Source organism: Thermobia domestica, chromosome 3, assembly GCF_964235325.1.
Source record: "Thermobia domestica chromosome 3, izTheDome1.hap1.1, whole genome shotgun sequence".
NCBI classification, from domain to species: domain Eukaryota; kingdom Metazoa; phylum Arthropoda; class Insecta; order Zygentoma; family Lepismatidae; genus Thermobia; species Thermobia domestica.
In genome coordinates this window covers 27,158,195-27,177,092 of record NC_137456.1, presented here as the reverse complement: position 1 = coordinate 27,177,092, position 18,898 = coordinate 27,158,195, and the positions used below count along the sequence as shown (strand labels likewise).

Here is an 18,898-nt window from a genome sequence, read left to right as displayed (position 1 = left end):
ATATATATATATATATATATATATATATATATATATATATATATATATAATATTACACATCTTATCACAACAATAGAAATGCCAATCATAGTAAGCAAGAGTTAACCATATTTGGTAACGACACACTAAAGTTCACCGCCTTATAAAGTCAGCAGTGGGTTTTAGAAATTCCAAACGTGTTTTCCAAACGGTATATTTATATATTTAAAACCCCACTTTCATTTATCTGGCCTTCAAAAAAGCATGCAAAAAATTTATGACTTTGGTGCTAAATGGTTCTATTAGTGGTCACTCGAAAATGCTGGAGGAAGACGAAAGGGTGAAAAGGCTGCTACGGCTCTATAACACTATCAGTGGACCAGAGTTTTCATGACTTTTCTGGAATTTTACAGAATCACATTTTGTAAGCATGATTTCATGTTAATGCCTTTTGCAGTACCGATAAAACCGTAAAAACAGCGAGTTCATTTAAAAAGAAAATCCTGCATTTTTGACGAATTTTTTACTATCATGACGAAATCACGTACAATAATAGCATGAGCCGGAAATGTCAACGAAAAAAAGAAGTAGAAGAAAAAATATTTTACGGTTTCCAGTTGTTCTGGCTGCTAAGCCATTTGCGTCAGCGTGTTTCTGCAACTAACATGAGTCATCTCCCACCATCATACGGCACTGCTTGCTTGGCCATGAATTTTGGCTCTAGTTATTACCCTACGTACCGAAGAGGAAGAAAACGACTGGTGTATGAGTTGAGGCAGCGTCAGCATTTACTACGAGATCTTTTACGTTCGTTCCATGTTGATCAAATGTGTAATACTCAAAACACACAGTACTTGGAAGCGTGGGGATGATATATACAGGAAGGCATGGATGGTTCTAGCATGAGAAAACAAACGCAACACAGGATGTACCAAATTTCGTATTACAACGTTCGAAAATTTGATATTTGCTCACGAGCAGTGATGCTATTCAGCCGGTTCGCACCGGTTCGGGCGAACCGGTTGTTAAAATATTTCGAGTTCGCAAAACCGTTTGTTATACCGAGACAAACCTACATACACACACACACACACACACACACACATTACCAAGCCAAGCGTGAAAGAAAGAAGCCAAACAAAGTATGTGTTTAAACCTGGCAGAACCTGTTTTCAGAATTTAAAAATTAAACCATACAGATTGTTTGTTGACGACTGTTCTCATAAAATTTTCATTTGTTCAGGATTTGTAAACAATTTATATCAAAAACAAAATGGGCAGAGGCAACTTCACGTTGCAGAACCCATTTTCGGCAATCAAAAATAAACTATGCAGATAAGATTTCTACATCTTTTGCATTTCTATTAGCATAGCAAGTGTATGCATTACAAATTTCAGCTGGAAGGGAGAGCTTGTAGAATACAAATTTTTCACAACCAAAAACAATTGACATATTTGAAGTACATTACTTTGCTCTGTACATACGAGAAGATTACTGGAGGGCAGGGGGAACGGTAAATTTTATTTTAAGACCACGTTTCCACTTTACATGAATCTTGTAGCTGTCATAAAAAAAAGACCTTGCTACCCGATCTTTCTATCTACTGTTTAGATTTTACAACTTCTTGTAAGCAAGAAAGGTATCACCACCCATGCAGCACTGCAGTCTAGTGGACAAACAATTAACCTCCTCATTAAAAACGTGTATTTTGCCGCACTCCCCCTCCCTGTCCAAAAGAATCCGTTGTTTCGGAAGCGGCGAAACTGGTTTTTCCTTTATGTCAGCGGGAGGGCGATAGCAGGTAGCAAGCAAGACGTCCCAGAAAGTTGGACACTGTTCGACTCCTCGCAAGATGGAAAAAAATGTTTTATGACCCTTTCAAGACTATGCGTACACGGTGAAATATGGTAGGGTTTCAAGATTTATTTATTATTTTTTTTTTTTTTTTTTTTTTTTTTTTATGACAGCTACAAGTTCTTCTAACGTGGCAACCCATCTTAAGTGTCTTTATTCTTAAAAATTTCTACAGCTACAGGGTTAAGTATGATCTCTCAGAAGAAGGTATAGACGTTTATTCCTTAATCTCAAATGGTCAGATATCAAGAATGAGAACTGGGATCATATGAGTGAAGCAGTGAGGGTTATTTATATTTGAAACTCATACATACCATTATTAACAATTGTCGATCCATTGCTGGATGAAGGTCTTTAAATTACTTTTTGACAACCATCTATCTTAGATTATTCGTTTCCAAGATATTCGAAGTGCAACATAATTTCATCACACCATTTGTATGCTGTATAGGTCGCTACATGTCACAAGAGAATTATATCTATATATCTACCTATCCGTTTGCTATATCTCTCCGATACATCTCTCTCTCTCTCTCTCTCTCTCTCTATATATATATATATATATATATATATATATATATATATATATATATATATATATATATATATATATATATATATACAGGGTGAGTCAAAATAAGTGTTACAAGCCAATATCTCGCGAACTATACATCATATAAGAAAAATATTAAGAGACAATGTACAATACAGAGGGGCCTAAGAAATGAGTCAAACATTAGGTTTCCCCCGTCCGCCATTTTGGGGGAGGGAGGTAAACGTGAAATTTTCAAATGAGAACATAGGTCGAGTGATACCTCGTTCGAAAGAGCTTGAAAAATTGAACATTTTTTGTAGGAAACAATTTTTGATATGGGGCACCGTTTTCAAGATGGGCCCCAAAAATGGTCCGGTATCCGATAAAATTTCCAGTACTTATAAATCGGAAACGTATGAGTAGGAAACGATTAAACAAAAAATAAAAAACGGAAACATCATAGGCAATGTGGAATGATGTTGTCGTGGTGTCCGCAGGGCCCTAGTAATGGGGCTCCGGGACCAATTTCAAAATTATTAATGGGAATATACCTGTAGGTTGAGTGATACCTTGTTTGATAGATCGTGGAAAGCCAAACAGCTTCGTACGAAATTTGTTTTCATTTTGGGCAAGCCTGTTTCAAAATGGCCGCCAAAAATGGTTTCACATTCAGATAGAAAGTGCAGTGTTCAATTTGAGTATTACACGCCAATATCAACGCAACGAACTACGCATCAAATAAGAAAAGTGTTAAGAGTCAATGTACAATACAGAAAGCCTGAAATTTGTGTTAAAGAAGTTCCCTCGTCCCGCTTTTGTATGGAGGGGTGTACATGGAATTTTCAAATCGCAATATAGGGCGAGTGATACCTCTTTGATAGATCGTGAAATACCAAACAGCTTACTACAAAAGTTGTTTTGATTTCAGACAAGCCTGTCACAACAGCATTACCACAACCTAATATCCTGTAAAGTAGTAGGATAACGTTTAGTAATTCTACGGGTATGTGCGATGTTAAAAATTGTAATTTCAATCACTGTAAAGCAAATAATTTCTACACTTACCATGTTACAAATGATGCTCGATATGTCCTCCATCCTGCTCCACACACCTCCGTAAGCGGCGGCATAGGGATGTTCGTACATCATGTAGCATCTCTGGAGTGATAGATGCACACACACCTTGGATACGCGCCTTCATATCATCAGTAGTTGTTGGTACGTTTTACATTACCCGATCCTTAACATAACCCCAGAGGAAAAAATCAAGTGGGGTTAGGTCAGGAGATCGTGGAGGCCAGTGAATAGGACCTCGACGCCCAATCCATTTATTCGCCATACGGTGGTCCAATAAGGCTCTGACCTGACGTGCGTTGTGTGCTGGAGCACCATCATGTTGATACCACATTCTTATACGTTCAGCGAAAGGAATATTCTCTAACAATTCCGGGTATAGTACATCACTGATAAATGCGGCATAGGTATCACCAGTAAGACGTCCATCAAAAAAATATGGCCCAATGATATGGTTACCAAGGATGCCACACCATACATTAAGAGACCACCGATGCTGATGAGCAACTTCTCTCTGCCATAGTGGATTTTCCCTAGCCCAATAATGCATATTATGTCGATTTACGTGTCCTGTGTTTGTAAATGTAGCTTCATCGCTAAACAAGATGGTGGATATGAAGTTGCGCTGTCTGTTTTCCATACCTTCCAACCATAGACAAAATTGCAATCTGGCATGAAAATCATTGCCAGATAGTTCCTGATGTAAGATGATATGATACGGATGAAACATGTACTCGTGGAAAATACGCACTACAGATCTTTGGCTAACTCCACTGGCCTGAGCGAGATATCTCGTGGTAACATGTGGGTCTACGTGCACTGCTGCCAATATTCCTGTTGCACGTTCTTCATTGGTTGCAGAGTGGTAACGACCCCTACCTCGTCCCCGGACAAGACTACCATGTTGCCGCAAACGTCTCTCCAATCGCAGAAATGCCATGTGAGATGTTTGTTGGCGTTGGGGATAGCGCATTGCATACATTCGTGCCGCGCTACGATAGTTTCTTCTACATTCCCCCAACACCAGCAACATATCTACACAATGATCAAACACCGCCATTGCTCTATTCAAACGCTACCCAAACTAATAATATCAATACGATAGTGTTCGTTTACTTATACGGAAAACTTATCACCAAAGTTTATATCCCGTTCTTTCTACGTCTGCACACTTACACTTACATTTATTACGTTTCCATAGCGATTACATTAATAGTTGACGATCAAAAATAATCTAAAGATATTTCTTTGCAACTTTCTTTTCTTTGTATAAAACGGCTCAAATAATTCGCCTCTGATCCTTTTTTTTTATAAGATGGTACAGATTGTTAATGCAATATACAACGTTATCGTTGTACTATGTTCCGAAGGCCATCGGTTCCATTCCCCAGGCAATGACATTGACGGGCTTTCCTTACTCTAACTGGGCACATGCTGAGATGTTGCCTACAAGTAGGGCCTAATAGGTACCTTCCTATCCCTTTCTCATAGGATTGTAGTGATTGAGGAACGACGTCTTTTTGCGCATACGTATTAGTATTATTCATTGTCTTATTATTTTCATTCATATTATTATTATTATTACTAGTTTTATTATTATTTTGCGTCTTCTTCTTCTTCTTCTTCTTCTTATTATTATTATTATTATTATTATTATTATTATTATTATTATTACTATTATTATTATTATTATTATTATTATTATTATTATTATTATTATTATTATTATTATTATTATTATTATTATTATTATTACGTTATAGGTCGATTTTCCCTCTGAAAATTTTACTTGTTATTCACTTACAGTATGATGATGGAACCTCGTGTTCGACATATTTTTAGGCCTGTTTGTATTGTACATGGACTCTTAACACTTTTTATTTGATGCAATAATTCGCGTGATATTGGCTTGTAACACTCAGTTTGAACACTGCACTTTCTATCTGAATGTGGAACCATTTCCGGCGGCCATTTTGTAACAGGCTTGCCCGAAATCAAAACATTTTTTTTCTAAGCTGTTTGGTTTTCCATAATCTATCAAACAAGGTATCACTCGACCTATATTCAGATTCGAAATTTTAAAATTGTTCCCGGGGCCCCATGATGGGGTCCTGGGGCACCACGACAACACCATTCCACGTTGCCTATGGCGTTTACCTTTTTCATTTTTTGTTTCATGTTTTTCTACTTAGCCGTTTCCGATTTATAAGTACTAGAAATTTTATCTCTTACAGGATCAATTTTGGGGTCTATCTTGAAAACGGTGCCCATTTTCAAAAATTGTTTCCTACAAAAATTGTTCAATTTTTCAAGCTCTTTCGAACGAGGTATCACTCGACCTACAATATGTTCCCATTTGAAAATTTCACGTTCACCCCCCTCCCCCCAAAAATGGGGGGCGGGGGAAACCTAATGTTTGACTCATTTCTTAGGCCTCTCTGTATTGTACATTGTCTCTTAATATTTTTCGTATATGATGTATAGTTCGCGAGATATTGGCTTGTAACACTTATTTATAAGTACTGGAAATTTTATCGGATACAGGACCATTTTTGGGGCCCATCTTGAAAACGGTGCCCCATATCAAAAATTGTTTCCTACAAGAATTGTTCAATTTTTCAAGCTCTTTCGAACGAGGTATCACTCGACCTATGTTCCCATTTGAAAATTTCACGTTCACCCCCCTCCTCCCAAATTGGGGGGCGGGGGAAACCCAGTGTTTGACTCATTTCTTAGGCCCCTCTGTATTGTACATTGTCTCTTAATATTTTTCGTATATGATGTATAGTTCGCGAGATATTGGCTTGTAACACTTATTTATAAGTACTGGAAATTTTATCGGATACAGGACCATTTTTGGGGCCCATCTTGAAAACGGTGCCCCATATCAAAAATTGTTTCCTACAAAAATTGTTCAATTTTTCAAGCTCTTTCGAACGAGGTATCACTCGACCTATGTTCCCATTTGAAAATTTCACGTTCACCCCCCTCCCCCCAAAATGGGGGGCGGGGGAAATCTAATGTTTGACTCATTTCTTAGGCCCCTCTGTATTGTACATTGTCTCTTAATATTTTTCTTATATGATGTATAGTTCGCGAGATATTGGCTTGTAACACTTATTTTGACTCACCCTGTATATATATATATATATATATATATATATATATATATATATATATATATATATATAAAAAGAGAGAAAGAGAGAACGAATCAGTTGTTAAAAAATTAGAATAGCACCACTGCTCACAAGTCTATTATACGTATAAGCCGGAGTATTATACGTATATATTATATTATACGTAATATACATAATAAGTCTCTATGAAGAGTGTAACGGACCGTTTCAGCTTTGTTCATTTTATTTCAATGTTAACGTTTGAATGTTTGGTTTATGTTTATTCAATATGCCGACGTTATGTCTATCTGTGCTGTTGGATTTAAGTTTACTACTTGTTAAGTACCTCATGTTTATGTTATAAAATTGTCTCTCTGACATAAATAATCTTTGAAAATTTTTTGTAATTAAGTTTAAAGAAGAAGAAGATATGTAATGTATAATGTATTGTCTTAAAACAAAACTATAAATAATTTAGAAAATAATTTTGTGTAATTTTAAACCACAAATGATAATCTAAAGATATAAATTACAATTATTTATTCTTTTGATTTTTATATTTTGTGTAAGAGATTTATTGCCAGAAAGTTTAAAGAAAAAAATGATGTATCTCTAAATCAATGTTCTCCGGAATCTACAGGTAACATTAGATGTACGAAAATACATTGGATGTAAAATTCATTCACGTCTGAATACCTTTCATTGGTATTTAGATTAGCATAACTGTCTACGATATCTATCAAATTCGTTAGCTACATCCAATTTAGACACTTTCTTCTGAAGGCACACCGTCTTGTTTCCGAACCTGTAACTTAGAAGAAGGAGTACCACAAAATGGCGACTGTGAACTGGACTTTTCAGGTTGATTTGGCAACAACTTTATGATTAAAAAACTAAGACGGGAGTTGTATTGTCGTCGAAGAAGTGCTTAAGTTCTAACTAATTCAATACTACACCTATGTTTACTTAGGATTCCGGGGATATTTTATGAAGATTGGAATGGCTGTTAGGCTTCATAGACTTTCCAGTGCCAATAAGCAGGACAATGAGTATGAGTGTTGCGCGTCCGATTCTAATTTATTATCGAGTGACGAAACCGTAAACTCTATAATATGTGGTCGCTGTGGGTCTTGGTACCATTTTGAGTGCATGAATGAGGAATGTGATTCATTAAGTCATAGTGATGATAGTGAAGTAAAATGGCTATGTCTCCGGTGTGAAACTGAAAATAGAACACCCAGAGACGGAGTGGAAGACAATGCGTCCATACTGTGTTTGTCTCGGAGTAACGCATCGGTCAATTTGAATGGCTCTATTAACTCTCATACAACCCTGTCAAAAACAAACCATGTTGAGAAGAGCATGAGCATTGGTGCTACTCAAAACATGGCCGAGAAAAACATTAATACTGATGGTACGTCATCAGGGCAAACAGAGGAAATTACATTACAAATGATTCTGAATAAGCTATGTCAAGTAGTCGACAAGGCAGAGAAGTATCATGATGGACTTCGAACTCTGCGCCTGGAAGTTCGGGCTATGGGAGATGTTATAAGAGAACAACAGACAAAAGCGACAAGACATATGAATGACGAACAGTCAAATGATAGTCCGTTGACATTACTACAACTAAAAGATGAAGAAGTTGTCAGTCTAAAGGAATTATTTAGTGAAGAAGAGTCAACTGAAACACAGGTCGATGGAAATAGCAACTTCCATCTCTTACCACAATCAGAAGGAATGAAAGACGAGTATAGAACAAGTTGGGAAGATGGGCACATAGATTTGAAGATAGAAATCGTTTCTATGGAAGAAAACATTGAGGTCGTTAGTTCGAAAGTTCAAAGACAGGAAACAGAAATAAGTCAGTTGAAGGAATGTGCTGTAGAAGATATAAAACCTTATTCAGGAATACGGATGAATGTGGAAGTAATGCGAAACGGAACTGCAATGATTCTAGAAAATTTGCATAAAGTGACTAAATGTGATGTGGGAGAGAATGTAGAACAGAACCTAAATCACGTAGAAATGAAATTAGAAGAAGATACCAATGGCAAAGGAAATTTTGAGTTCCCTGAAGACAGAAAGGACGTAAATGGACCTAAGTTTGTTAAAGAAAGTAATGCAACCAGTAAGAGATCTCGTGAAAAAACAGTTAAGAAAACTGGCCGAAAGTTGAATAAGTGGGAAGAAGCATATCTACAGAATATTTATTTAGAGAAAGCTGTGAAAAACTACAAGAGGAAAAGGAGAAAACATAATTCAGATGGAAATGAGGCAAACTGTGAAAAGGAGGAGAAAGAAACATAATGTGAGTTGGAAGAAAAGAAAGCGAAAATCTTGGCTTCAGTTTTAAATGAACGCAGTACGTGGAAATACAGTGAATGACCACAAGAAGAAGAGGAAACTAAAAGCGCTAGTCGAAAGGAAACTTATTAGATCACAAGTAAAGAAGTATGTGAACAAAAATTTGAATCGGAGAAAACGAATCGTTCATCGCAAAGTGAAAAGAAAGAAAATTAAATGTGAAGTAGAAAATGAAGAGTACTGTAAGGAGAAACAAGAGACGTGGAATTCTAAGAAAGATTGGAAGTTTCGGAAAAGAAAGCATACAACAAGGAAAGAAAAGATAGTTTGGAAAAGAAAGAAGATGGAAGTAAAACATGTGTATTGAAAATGACAATTTATGTTTATTCTTATGTTAACCCTGTTTTATTTTTTTTTTTTTGTTTCGTATTTACTTAATACTTAAGTACGTATATTGGACCCTATATAGTCATACGCGTATTTAAGAGTTGTGCTTTATTGTGTTTTAATTCTTAACTTGTTAATAGTCGTTAAATACTTATATACATATGTTGAACTGTATAATTTCGTTTGCACATCTAGAAATATATCTTGATAAGGATTTTAAAATGTTTGTAAAAAACATGTTTTCTAATTTTTCGCAACAATTTTTTTTCTCTTAAGCCCGTCGCAACCTGTAACGAACCATTTGAGCCGATCCGTTTACTGAATAGTGTTTCACAATAATTTTGTAATGTGCACTTTTATTACTGATTTATGTTTATTTTATTATTTGTTATTTGCCGACATTATGTCAATCTGTACTTGTTTATTTTCATTTATTATTTGTTAATTAACTTATGTGCAGTGAAATTCATATTCCATTTTTATTAATGTCTCTGGTAATAGGATATGATATTCTTTATCTGCACCTAGGATACTGCACAATGGACTTTCTAGCAGATATAAATTACCTTTGAAAGTTTTGTAACCAAGAATGATACAAAATATACCTTGATACATTGTGTAGTCATCGTAAAAGAAAAGATAACGACAAATTACTTTGAAATTAATTTGTTTGATTTGGCATAAGAGGTCTGTGAAAATGATGTGTCTATAAAATAATATCCTTTCGGAATCCTAAAGATAACATTTGTTGTACAAAAATATATCGGATGTACTTCTTAAATTCAACATATATAGTTCAAGAAATGATTTCTGAAGACATGTGCGCTTGACCATCTGATGTTTTATCACCAGTCCATTAAATCTTATCAATGTACTTATTCACTTATGTTGTAATTCAGATTTCTCCGTTGGCTAATATAAGTGTTTCTGAAAAGATTGAATATATTAATTAAGTATACGTATGATTATTTAGTGGTATATTACTATAGTATTGCAACGATAAACAGAAGCAATTGCATTAGTATATATATGCGAGGTTAAGTGGAAAGGATTAAGATTGTATGAATTGCAACTGAGATGATATGCTCTCATTGATATTATGGTCGTTGGATGGTCCGTTCAGGCTACATAGCTATAACAGTCTGCCACTTGCTTAGTATACTTACTTTAAATATTGTTATCTATAACTTAACTTGTGTACAGTATACAACCGATTTATCGACTACATCCGATTATATTCACCTTCTTCCGAGGGCCACACCGTCGTGTTTCCGAACTTGCAATCTGGATAAAGTTCTAAATTTAAAGAAATTTTGTTTTTCCAAAAGTACAAAAGTAAATAAGGACAGAACAATTCAATTGGTTACTCCCTTCGGCCTTCATCTGCGTGAGGAAGAGAAGGGTGTTCCACAAGAGAAAAGTTGAAATTGGTTCGAAGTGGAAAAGTTGGAACAGCAGACAATTTTTGTGTACCTTAGGACAGTGATTTGCAACATTTTTTGCAATGGCGTATACTGGTTTCATGGCTTGGGCTACCACTACATTCTGTACATTATTATTATTATTATTATTATTATTATTATTATTATTATTATTATTATCATTATCATTATTATTATTATTATTATTATTTGAGTTTAGTTTCCACGTTATTATACAGCCTTCAGAATATGAAAAAAAAAACACTTTCCTTTTGTCAAGTAGATAGATATGATTTTCTCTTCACTAGCAAGATTTAGTATTACAGAAAAACGATCGTACATGTCTGCCTTCATTGTTGCATGAAGTATCTCTACATTTTGCATTGGATAGGTGGTAACCCTACTCACCAGAGTAAATGGAAGCTGTTCGAGTAATAACGCTGAAATAGGCGATTAGCAACGAAGGAGCCTTAATCTGTAAGAGCCTTCGCAACGAAACGCAAATAGTGAAGAAAGCTATGCCAACTATCGCAAAACACTGTAAAACACAAAATTTTCCTTGCGTTGACGCAAACCGCTACGGAACGAGGCTAGATGTCCGAGACAATTCCCAGAAATCGCTAAAAATACAATGTTATTACTCGTATAATTTTCCTTTACTTTTCGCTCATGTTCAAGAAACCGATTTATCTGAGGCAACTTGTATTACTTGACAGCCCATTCGTAGGCTTTGGGTGGAGGTAGAGCGAAGGGGAACGCGCTGATAACTACATGATTCTTGCTTTAGTAGAGTAACTAGTGAGAGATTACTGTTGCGTTGTCATATCGAAAACTTCTTAAGGAAGCGAGATAAACTGCGCGCAAAGAACCTTAGTGGATGTTTCTAAATACATAGTTCTCAGAAACTTGTATCAATGAAAAAGAATATAAAGTATAAAATGATCAATATAATTTAGCTTATATTATAATAACTTTATTTTGTAATATTGTAGGAATACCACCAGTAGGCCCAGTAGCTTATAAAATGTCACTTTTTTTTTTTTTTTTGGACTGACGAAACTAAAGAATCTGATATCGCGACACACATTACATTTTGTATTAATGATATGGTAAATTATAGTAGTATAAACACAAATTTCCCTATAGTACCTAATATCCGCAAGTAAAATTAAACATTTTCGCTGCTGTCGACTGATATAGTCTGTCAAAATTGATTTTAACCCGTTATTAAAAGCTTCATGGTAAAGACAAAATGTGTTGTATAAGTCTAGACCTATAGGTCATCAGGATGACAATATTAGTTTTTATTTAAATTATAATAAAATTTCGCGATAACTCATGGTGTTGTGCGACACACCGGTTGGGAATCATTGCCTTAGGTAATGAAGATTAAAATGTAAAGGAGAAGGAGAGTAGGAAAAGAAAATAACAGTGTTGAAAACTAGGAAAACCTGCTGGTTATGAGGGTGATCAGGAAGTAAATTTACAAACCTAGAAGTGAAACGTGTATTCATACAACCAACAGATAGTACATACATAAAGTTATTTTTCGACATAATTTCCGATTGAGGCACTCGTCACATCGTGGGATGAGTTTGAAGATTTGATTTCTGGTTTAAAAAAAAAAAAAAATCCTATCCGTAGTGTTGAGGCACGTTTCCACGAACTGTTTCACTTCCTCGTCTGAAGCGAAGCGACGACCACCAATGTACTCCTTCAAGTGTGGGAACAGGTGAAATTCGCTTGGAGCGAGGTCCGGGCTGTAGAGAGGGTGGCTGATGATGTTCCAGCAAAATGCTTCAAGAGCGTGATGGTCTCTCGGCGCTGCGCTCTTCGTCAGTGACGTTTTCTGTATCAGTCGCAAACTTTCGACACCATTCTGCGACACACTGACAAGACATTACAGTCTCTTCGTAAATCTCCACCAGGTGCCGGTGAATTTCAGCCGTGGTTGCATGTTTCGCCCACAGAAATCAAATAACTGAACGGACTTCTTCGCAAGACAAGTTTTCCAAACGAGGCACCATTTGTGTGTAGCTACAACTAGTGCCGCAATTGGCGGGTGACTGAAACTGCGCAGTTGCCAACTACATATATTACAATTACCGCACACTCCTCATTCCTCAATAAGAGATGAAACTTCAGAAATATCGGCCTTGTAACCTTAGTTTCAGATCCTCCTAGTTGAACACCGTTTGAAAAGAAATTGCATCCTGTGAAACATGATATTAAATGTAATGGATTAGTTTAAATTCTTCTGTTTTGTGTCCTTATACAATACCAAGATGTGGTTCGGATTCCACGTTAATCAGTAGGTCCACGTCGCTGCTGAACGGGACGTTAAACTCAAAATTAACTCAACTCAACACTACCAAGATCATGAATGACTGGGAGTACTATTAACGCTAGTTTCGAACCACGTCCGGGATCTCTACCCGATGAAGTTGGCGGGTGCATAGACCGCCATGCAAGATCAACTCTCTTAGTATAGTCAATTTCCTACCGCATTATCTTACCTTCAAGAGAGTTGAATAATAGAATCATGTCATCGACCCCGACGGCTAAGATACGAGGCGTGTTTTTAAAGTGCCATTTTGATTTTTTTTTTATGTATACTTTTCGTAACAATTGTATTATGACATGAAAGCCTGTACTTTAATATACATTTCTACATAGTTTCCATCAATATTATGGCACTTATCGTATCGAACAAGCTTTTGAATACCATCCTCATAGAAGTCTTCCGCCTGATTTGACAACCACTGCAAACACAGCCGTTTTAACTTCATCACCGTCGTCGTGGCAGTAACCATCCAGATGCTTGTTGAACTTATAATGGAAGGCTTGAATAATGATGCTTGTTATAATGGAAGGAAAGTTATCAGATAACGACGAAATTGTAAAACGTCTCTTTCACGTTTCCATCAACTTTTTGCACCAGGTCTTCAGTGATGACAAAAGAACGCCTGCTTCACTTCTCACCATGAACATTCGTGTGGCCGTTTTTAAAAGGTCTAATCCATTTCCGTACTATTTCATCGCTTATAATGTTTTCGATGTTTTCTCCCTATATTTCACCAATCTGGCGATGAATTTCAGTCACTTTCACCCTTTAGACTAAGAAAACAAATCACATAGTTTATTTCACAGTCAGCGGGATTTTCAATCGACGCAGGTATTTTAACTACTCATAAATAAACATAACCACGGCCGAATGTTTCGGTAATGGCATCTGTGGCTTGTCATCAGATGTAGGTACACAGCGCGCCTGCGGGAGATGCCAACCGCAGCGCTACAGCAGCCGAATTTAAAAACGGTATTTCCTTTAAAAAACACACCTCGTATAATGGAAGGAAAACACAGAGTGTGTGAGAAGATAACTGATTCATTAAGCAGCACCAGAGGAAAATAAATAAAAAAAAAGTTTGTTTAATTGCATTGTTCCTTCTAGCGAGCAAGATAACGTAATTTCAAGGTGAAGGAAACTACTTTCACAAGGCGAAATTAAATCATTTTACTTCCCAGTTGTATAGGTCTTTCTCGTAAGGACTGGGAGGCGTACATTGAAAACAAAAGTCTGCACTTAGTTCCTTTAGCTGCGAGATTTTCACACTTGATGAGTCCTGTTTGTAATGCAAAAACATCTCATTCCATGAGTAACATTAATATACAAACTTCAAACCATTTGAGAGTCATGGGTTGCATAAACATCAAGACGAAACTATTTAAATATTCTGAATCGTTATTATAAACGCAATACACCTCAGTTTGTTGTTCACGCATATTTCGGATAGTTCAAAGTCAGGCTAATAGTGGTCGGTAGCTAAATACGAGCTGAGGACTTGGAGGGAATAACTAGTAATAATAACGTATAAATCTAAAGGTTCCACACCAATGGTCCTTATGGAGCTATTTTGTCATTGCGTTCTTCACAACATTACACAGCTTTCGTTTCAGTTTCCTAAATAGATTGTAATATCCTACACGTGGTCTATATTTCTAAACAGGGGTAAAAGTGAATCAGGAAAGGTAGCGAGATAACGTCACGCCGTCCCCCTATCTTTGCCCATTGTTATTATTTAGGAACTGAGGGACACAGTACGTACTCTGAAGGTGGGGGACGGCGTACCCATGCGTTCCCCCTTACTTTACCCCTGTTTGTAAACAAAACCACGTGAAGACGACAGGCTTCCTCACAATCGTCAGTTCATGTGACAGAAGGGGAATACTAGCGGCACCGCTGTCCAGAAGAGGGTATAAAACAAATCGTAAGACTTTCATCGGCGTCTGGTCATCCCCCCTTCTTATTTTGTCAGGAGCTCTGAGATCTTCTTCCCACTTAGCGTACCTGGAGCTCTGGATTTCCTTACCCGCATAGCTTGCCTGTCCTCAACATCTTTTCGCTTGCTTGGAGTACTGAGTATATCTAAACCATTACCACTTAGCCTGTCTGGATCACAGTGGTATCTTGTCTACCTGGGCCTTGGGATATCTATTACCCAGACAAACTACATAGACAACTTTGTATTAGTCTTTGGGCCAGAATTATAGTCAACTTCGTGTGTTATATTTGTATATAACAAGACTTTTATAATAAAAGCTATGGAAGAAAAGCGAATCCTGTGTACTAAATTGCTCTGCCTACTAGCGTAGCAAGTTAATTTCACAATATAACCAATCATAATCATAGGGGACATACCTGAGCTGTAATAGGAGGGTGATCTAATGCTTCCCATCTGCAATTGGGATAATGATCTGCACAAGTCTATCTCTATAAACAGGGGCATTATGCAAGAGAATAACCCGTTTCGACAGGTCTGTTATTATATATGGCATGTTACTCATAGAGTCATGTGCTTTTGTATACTGTTCGGCTTGACGGTCCGTGACGTTGGTACTGTTATTCGGTGCGTAACACGGTATCAAACATCGTCGTTGTATCAACCTATATTTCTGTAGCATTGTTTCATTTAATTACGTAGAGAGATCCATACAAATTATTTCATTTGCAATTGATCTGTTCTAGTTAAATATTTATTTTAACTTGCACAGTACTCTTCTAATACTACATAATATTTATATGATGGTCCAATAGAATGTGGTGGCTTTTAAACTACTGTAGAAGATAACATTATTATTAATAATAATAATAATAATTACATAGAAACCACATTTTACTGTATAAGCTTTATTCTTATATGTTGAGCATTTCGCCGTCCCTGAGGCTTTGAATTTACTCACAATTAAGAAATGTAGTTGTGTACTTTTATTAAGTGTATCCATTAAATTAATTAGTTCTTGTTTCGTTTGCAGGTTCTTTGAAATGCATCTTGAAAATGTGTCGCGAATACTTTATAAAACGCAGTAAAATCTTTTGATGGCAATGAGAAAGTTAGGTAAGTAACATACTTCTTGTACTTGTTCTTGTAATTGTAGATCTCACTCGAATGTTATAATTGAACGGAATATACTTTGCAAATACTGGATCGTACAAAGCTGTGTGTGGACAAAAGATGTTCCTGCTTTGAATAAGTTAGTGATGGGCCAAAAACAAAAGTTTTTTCGGCTCTTTTTTTTTTTTTAAAAAAAAAAAACGGAAAACAGAAACTGACTGAAAAATGAAAACTTGACTTTCTATCAAAAACTTGCTTCTTCGTTAATTCGTTTGGAAATAAGAACTACAAGAACAGATACCAACTTTATTTATTTATTTATTTATTTATTTATCAATACAACAGGCATATGCCCAAATTTCATTTTACAAGTTCTTTTGTTAATGCTTTACAGCAGGGCGCAAAATTTCAAAGTCAGACGCACTCGCCAATCCAAAAATGATGGTCGTCAACATCTCTCAGGTACAAATTATGAGAGGTGCCCCCCCCCCCTTCTCCAGGGCCTTTGGATTTACAAAGAAAGAGATTGTATCAGAACATAAAATTCAGGATATAAATGTTGAATTGGAGAATTCATATACACGTTAAAAAATATCTTACCTCAAAAGTTTACGTTTGTGTAACGCTCCCTCTTTGCACTGAAGTATCAGTTGTCGATTGCAGGTTTCGGATCAAAGTCCTTAAGTGAAAAGCCGTTGATGGAAATTGTCGGCAAAACTGCCCAAAATGTAGCAATTGGAAGCAAATTTGGGAATCTCGTAATGAAGTTTTCGGTTGAAGGTAGGAAAGGAGTGACGAATTACAACGTTGTGAACCTTCACTTTCATGTCCGTTGTGAAGATATCTCATTCTTTGTTTTCGTGCGAAAAAGAAACTGGCTGCCCTGTGAGTTTATACAGAAACCATTCCTACTGAACACTCGTCGTCAGCTCTAAATTTCTAGTCGCCATTGGCGACCAGCGACCAGAAATTTTGCGCCCTGCTTTACAGGGCATTGTACATATATCAGTTTCATCATGTTTTTGACATAATTTGTTATATAAAGAGGATGTGCTCTAGATTGGTGATTTGAGCATTATGGTGGTCCTATCCTTTTTGCAATAAAAGAGACCTGTGTTTTTGGTTCTAGTTCTAACTGAAGAAACATAATGAAGATATAAAGTTTGAACAATCGAATTCATTTTTAAATACTTTTTGCAGGAATACCAGATCGGCAATATTACACTTTTCTTCTAATGAGTATATATTAAAATTGTCTATCAGTGTATTATGACTTTCCAGTGAGGGATAAATTCCAGTTATTTTGCATATCAAATACCTTAGAAATTTTGATTAACTTTCAATTTGTTGGCGATAATCTTGCTGGGGTTCCAAATCACGACAGCATATTCCAGCTTAGTGCGTACATATGAATAATACATTTTCGAGAGTGTTTCAGTATTTTTGAAGTCCTTTCCACTTCTAATTATAAATTCTAGTAATTGAAACGCATCAGAGAAACGAGAAACCGGTTTTGGTGAAAAAGCGAACAAGTTCTTGAAGAAAACCAAAACCTGTTTCAGTGCAAACCAAACCTGTTTTGCCCATCCCTAGAATAAACCGTGGTGAGTTGATATCACCATTTCGTTTCCTAGTTGCTACATGTGACAGCAGCAAAGCTCTGCAAGTGAGATCAAAACCCAGATCCGAACCTCGTGCACTAATAGCATGTGGGCTAGCCACTAGACCACCGATGAAGGCACCAGATAAAAATGAAGGTAACACTTGTGAAGCAAGGCGGGGAAGATGATTTTGTTGACCAAGTGTCAAGACATTTTGACGTGCGAATGTGTACGTATGTCTTTCTTCAACATTTTTCTTGACCTTCCTGAACGTCTTTCGTGTCGGTGTATGTCTATTTCGTGTGGGACATGTTTTGGAAAAATTGGCAAGGGAGCAGTTTCGTTTGAAAGCAAATTGTTCAAAGAAGAAGACTTAACAAAGAACGCATTAGCCTATGTTTCCAGTTGGCTGGTGTGATCACATCTTTGTTGTTTGGAAGTGCAGCTGCAAAATATTAGTTATTCATGCAGGTACCAAGTCTCAAGGACACGTTCAAACTAATGCCAACAAAATAATCTCCTCTTGTAAAATATATTAAACGTGGCTTGAATATGGCAGAATAATTTAAAATTTTTTAAAAAAATCTCTTAGTACGGTTTTCGTAATGAGCCATATAGTCTTTCATTGTATGGTTCTTCTAGTGATGAGCGCAAGAGTCTTGCATGCAAAACCAAGACCAAGAATCCCGATGCAAGACCAAGACTAAGACTCTTGCGAAAGAGTCTTCTTGCACAAGTACCGGCTCAGTGGTAGAGCATTTATCTTTGGTTGTGAGGTCCCTGGTTCGATCCCAGCTTGCACCATGTGAGCTTTCTTGGTGGATAGAGACCGTGTGCGTAAGTTTTCTCGGGGTTTTCCGTTTCCTCCTACTTTATTCCACCATTTCATTCATTTCTCATCATTACCATCTCTCTTAGACTCGGTGCATAACCGTGTCACGTAAAACTAGATATTACATCATTTCAAAACATATTAGTGGTGTTCTTCTAAAACTAAAGAAAAATGTAGTATTGAACATCGGTAATTCCGTACACCATAGGTGCCGACTACATGGGTATGGCCTTGGCTCCAAGGATCAAGCATCCGTTAGATATATTTAATGTGTGCTCAAAAAATTAATATCGAAATAACATTTGCATGACATTGACAAAAACTTGTGTATGTGACCGCAAGTTTGATTTCGTGGGCGGGTGCTTATACGTTGAATAATTGTTTACCAATATAAC

The 18,898-nt window shown here is 36.5% G+C and overlaps 1 protein-coding gene across 2 annotated transcripts in view; it reads left to right on the top strand.

The window, feature by feature from the left end:
• Mrtf (Myocardin-related transcription factor) overlaps positions 1-18,898 on the top strand; it is a 548,717-nt gene that overhangs the window by 92,503 nt on the left and 437,316 nt on the right. For both annotated transcript variants that reach the window (XM_081750581.1, XM_081750580.1), the window contains one exon: positions 15,991-16,073. The gene's annotated coding sequence lies outside the window, so the exon portion shown is untranslated. The remainder of the gene's footprint in view (positions 1-15,990; positions 16,074-18,898) is intronic.